The following is a 5,020-nucleotide window of genomic DNA, read 5'->3' as shown; positions in this document are numbered from 1 at the left end:
TACTACTACTACTACTACTACTACTACTATTATTATTATTATTATTATTATTATTATTATTATTGTTATTGTTATTATTATTGTTGTTGTATTGTTGTTATTTATAATTTGTACAAATAACCTCCCTATGGTTCGACCCCGGTCTTGCCGGGTTATTTATTACTTCGACACTCCTGCACTTGGGAAAAGACATCAACCTTTTCGTCGTGTCATGATTCACTATTAAAAGTGAAAGGATAAAGAAAATGTTAAGCTTAGAAAGGAGATGCCGATTCAATTCAAATTCAAACACTGTTCAATCATTGGGTCATATCGAAACTAGGGGTGTGCAAAAAAACCAGAAAAACCAAATAAACCGAGAAAACCAAGAAAAAATTAACCGAAAAAACTGAACCGAGAAAAAAACCGATTATAATAGTTAGAAAAAATCCCGATTCGGTTCGATTTTAGGTTTTGTAATGCAGGAATCGGTTAACCCAGACCGAACCGAACCGGTTCAAAAAAAGGCACTGTAAAAAGAAAAAATTATCCCCTCCCCCCTTAGTAACCCTAGCCGCAACCCCCTCTCACTCTTTCTCTCTCTCTCCCTCTCACTCTTTCTCTCCAGTAACCCTAGCCGCAACCCTCTCTCCCTCTTTGTCTCCCTCTCCCTCTTTGTCTCCCTTTCCCTCCCCCTAGACTTAGAAGGGTTGCTTTAAAAATGGATCCATATGTTTTGACTTACATGATTGCAGAGACCACCATCCTCAGTAAACCATAAGAACCCCAACCAACACCACAAACGAAATGTTATTGTTAGTAGTCTTTCTAATAAACCATGGGAAGATTTGTTTATGTGAGTAGGATGGATATCTTTCAATTTGTTTCCCGTATACATTTGAGGCAACAATCTAATGATATAATTGCTTTGCTTGCTTCATGATTCTGCATTTTGTGTTGAATAATGTAAGGCTCAGTTTTAATGACTTCTATGGAAGTCCGGATTTCCAGTGCCTGGAAATTTAGGGTTTTGATTTATAGTAGAGTTTTAGATTTGGGATGAAACCAGTGGTATTGATATTTGGCTTTTAATTCGATTGCACAATGCAGGGAAAACAATAGTTGTGAAAAGGCATCTTACTAGCGAGTTTGAGGAGAAATATGAGCATATAGGTTTTCTTGGTTTTTTGAAATCAAGAACCGAACTAGACGGGACCAAAACCGGTCGGTTTAACTTGGTTTTAGTTCGGTTTTGGTTGTTTTTTTCAAAAAAACAAAAATTGGTTTGGTTGTTTTTTATAGTTAAAAACCGAACCGAACAAAAAATGATCACCCCTATTTGGAGCTATAGATCTTGGATTGCAATTTGGTTTATATGGCTAGAAAGCTAAGAAATAGGCCTACAATGTTCATAAATAGTGAAAGACCTAAATCTTCTATGTTCAAATTCAAAGTTTGGTCATAAAAGAAAAGTCAGAATCTGTCTTGTAATCCAACTTAAACACTGCTAAGAATTTTATCCATCGTTGGATTTCTAGAAGGAAAAATGACATGAAATTTGGTGGGTGTAAGGAAAAGATAATTTCCAACAACTTTTATGAAGAAGGTGACACGACTAAAAGGTGATGTTAGCAATGACATTTCATCTAGACAAGAGCTTGAGGGCTATCCACCACATCCACTAAAAGCACTACTCAGTATTTTAGACATATCATGAGTTGTAGTGATTCAAATGCCCTGAACTTTAATGGGTCGAAGGGTAAAATAATTTCCAATAAATTTCATGTAGAACACTTTGCCAAATTATGATTGCATCAATGTCATTTCATTCCGCCAAAATGCTTGAGTGCTGCTGTCCACCAAGTCCACTATATCAATAGTTGGCTACTACATCAATAATCAATTACCAAATAAATAGTTCTAAATTTTAGCTTATAAGAGAAGGCATTTGCCATTCATTTAGACATCTTGGTTTTCAGATCAAGATCATGTTTTTTCTCTCTCTCCTTATATTTTTGTAATGCTTAAGTTTTGCTTTCATTAATCTCTTGTTCATGCTTTTCATTTTCTTTCTTATATTTAGTTAACTTATATCATGTTTATGTATGCATATTGTTTATTTATATTTTTATTCTTTATAATGTTTAGTTAAGTTTATCATGTTAAGGGGAATAGGTTTCACTAATGGTGTTAGGATAAGTATAATATAAACTCAATATGGACTTCAATGCTTATATCCTAAACAACTTGCTATTAAAATGTCTTATTTTTTTTAATTAATTCTTAATAGCATGCTTGTTAAATGATTAATCTATATTAGTGTTGTATAGCACTTGGTATATCAAATACTTGATCCTTCATAGTATTCAGCCGATATCGTTGTTATTAGAGGAATTTGATTTGTTGTCAACATAAAGAACTTGATTTGTTGTTAACATAAGTTATAATCATGAATGCTTGATGATATTTACAAGTATTAGCATTAATCGAATAAGATGACTAATGTAATTATGTTAACAATCTATAATCTGATTGGAACCTCCTTTGTTTGTGGTTTCCAATTAAATAATAAGAGTTTATACTATACTTGTTTGACATACCATTAGTGGAACCTCTAACCTTGACATTTATTTTATCATTGTTTAATCCTTACATTAATATTTCATCTCAAAGTTCTCATCTTCTTCTTCTTCTCCTCCTCTTTCTTTTTCTTTATTATTATTATTATTATTATTATTGTTGTTGTTGTTGTTGTTGTTGTCGTTGTTATTGTTGTTGTATTATTGTCATCTATAATTTATACAATTAACCTCCCTATGGTTCGACTCCGGTCTTGCCGGGTTATTTATTACTTCGACACTCCTCCACTTGGGAGAAGACATCAATCTTTTGGTCGTGTCAAGTTTTTGGCGCCGTTGCCGGGGAGGTAAGTTCTTGTACAAATTATAGTATTTATTTTATTTTCTCTTTTCACTTTCCTTGTATATAACTTTGTTCATTTTCTCTTGTCTTTTCTTTTTTTATTTTCTTCTTCCTTTTATTTTATTCTTACACGTGCATGAGAGTATGGTCACATACATTAAGTGGTAGACTTTGTAGGGTATCCTCATCATTTTTAGAAAATATGGCTGAAGAAGATAATCAATCACTTCATAATGAGAAAAATGAGAATAACCGTGTTAGAACACTTAGAGACCACATGAATCCCACAAGAACAAGTGCACCATCATGCATAGTTTTCCCTTCTGATGCATCTCATTTTTATTTTAAGCCAGACATTATTCAACTTTTACTTTCTTTTCATGGCTTAGAATTGAAAAATCTATACTTGCATTTAAGAGAATTTGAGGAGCTCTGCAACATATATAATGATTTAAATTGTAGCATGAACACCATTAGATGAAAGCTTTTTCCTTTTTTGTTAAAAGATAAAGCTAAAACATGGCTACCAAATTTGAGACCAGGATCCATTCGTGCTTGAGATGAAATGCAACAACAGTTTTTAAAGAAATTTTTCCCATCTCATAGAACAAACTCTTTCAAAAAACAAATCACCACTTTCACTCAAAAACCAGGAGAAACATTTTACCAATGTTGGGATAGGTATCAAGACTTGCTTAATACTTGCCCTCATCATGGTTTTGAAACATGAAGATTCGTTTCATATTTTTATAAAGGGTTAACACCTAGAGATATGCAAATGGTTGAATTGATATGTAATGGAACTTTTGAAGATAAAGACCTTGATGAAACAATGGAGTACTTAGACTTGTTAGCTGAAAATGCTCAAAATTGGGACACCGCAAGTACTTATGAGGCACCAAGTAAAACTCAACCTCATACATCTAGTGGAGGTATGTACAACCTTAGGGAAGATCATGACCTCTGAGCCAAGTTTGCATCTTTAGCTAGAAAACTCTCGGCATTAGAATTGAAAAAGAGTGGTCAATTAAAATCTGTTGAAAACTTTGTGTGTCAAATATATGAAACAAATGAACATTTAACCAGTAACTGTCCAACCTTGCCTTCTTTTAAGGAATGTCTCCATGAACAAGCCCATACTTTAAACAGTTTCCAAAGGGCTAACCATAACCCATACTCACAAACATACAACCCTGGTTGGAGAAATCACCTAAATTTCAGTTGGAAGAGTGATAATAACAATGTATAAACTTCACAACCACCGTTTCAAGTACACCACAATTTTTAAAATTCTTATGGATATGCACCTCCTTATGCTCTACCTCCTATAAGAAACTTTGAGAAAACTTTGTATGCATTTATTGAAAAGTAAGAGACAATCAACACTCAACTTGCTCAAAACATAACAAATTTTAAAGATACTTTTGCAAAATTCACATCTGCTCTTAGTTTTCAAGAGAAAGGTAAGTTTCCATCTTAACCATAACAAAATCTCAAGGGGCAATACAATGCAAATTCAAGTAGTCCTCGAAGTGAACACATGGATCAAGTCAAATCAGTTATCACTCTTTGTAGTGGTAAGGTTATTCAAAAATCAATTCTTGAACCTTGTGAGAAAGATGATGAGTCAATCTCTAAGGGTAAGGAAGGGGTTGAATATGAACATTGCAAAGAATAGACTGATTCCCCTCCAAAACTTTCATTTTCTCATGCCATGACCAACCAGGAAGAAATCAAGGATGAAAAAGGCACCGAAAATATTGATGCGAATATTTTATCAAAGGTGACAATAGATTCGACACCCGACATCACACCAATCGATGATTACTTTCCTGATGAATCTCTACTTTCTCTTAGTTTAATGCCTTGGTTTGCTAAAAATATCAATTTTCTTACTTCAAGATTTTTTCTAGCTCACTAGAGTACCGAAGACAAAAGAAAATTTTTGAGCAACGTGCAAAATTTTTATTGGGATAACCCTTATTCAATTATTGTCCTGATCAAATATTTCAAAAATGTATTCTCGACAATGAGGTAAGTAATTTCATTAAATTTTATCACTCTAAGGCACGTGGGGATCATTTCTCGTCAAAAAAGAGGATTGTAGAAATCTTACAAA

General features: G+C 33.4%; 1 long non-coding RNA gene across 1 annotated transcript in view; it reads right to left on the bottom strand.

Moving 5' to 3' along the window:
* LOC105118136 (uncharacterized) overlaps positions 1 to 5,020 on the bottom strand; it is a 16,043-nt gene that overhangs the window by 2,709 nt on the left and 8,314 nt on the right. Inside the window, exons 2-3 of the long non-coding RNA XR_840899.1 lie at positions 4,749 to 4,751; positions 172 to 178 (exon numbers count right to left, since the gene is read on the bottom strand). This is a non-coding gene — a long non-coding RNA (uncharacterized LOC105118136). The remainder of the gene's footprint in view (positions 1 to 171; positions 179 to 4,748; positions 4,752 to 5,020) is intronic.

This window comes from Populus euphratica, unplaced genomic scaffold (assembly GCF_000495115.2).
Source record: "Populus euphratica unplaced genomic scaffold, PopEup_1.0 scaffold1752.1, whole genome shotgun sequence".
Taxonomy (NCBI): domain Eukaryota; kingdom Viridiplantae; phylum Streptophyta; class Magnoliopsida; order Malpighiales; family Salicaceae; genus Populus; species Populus euphratica.
The sequence above is the reverse complement of the archived record's forward strand: the minus strand, read 5'-3'. Positions and strand labels throughout refer to the sequence as shown.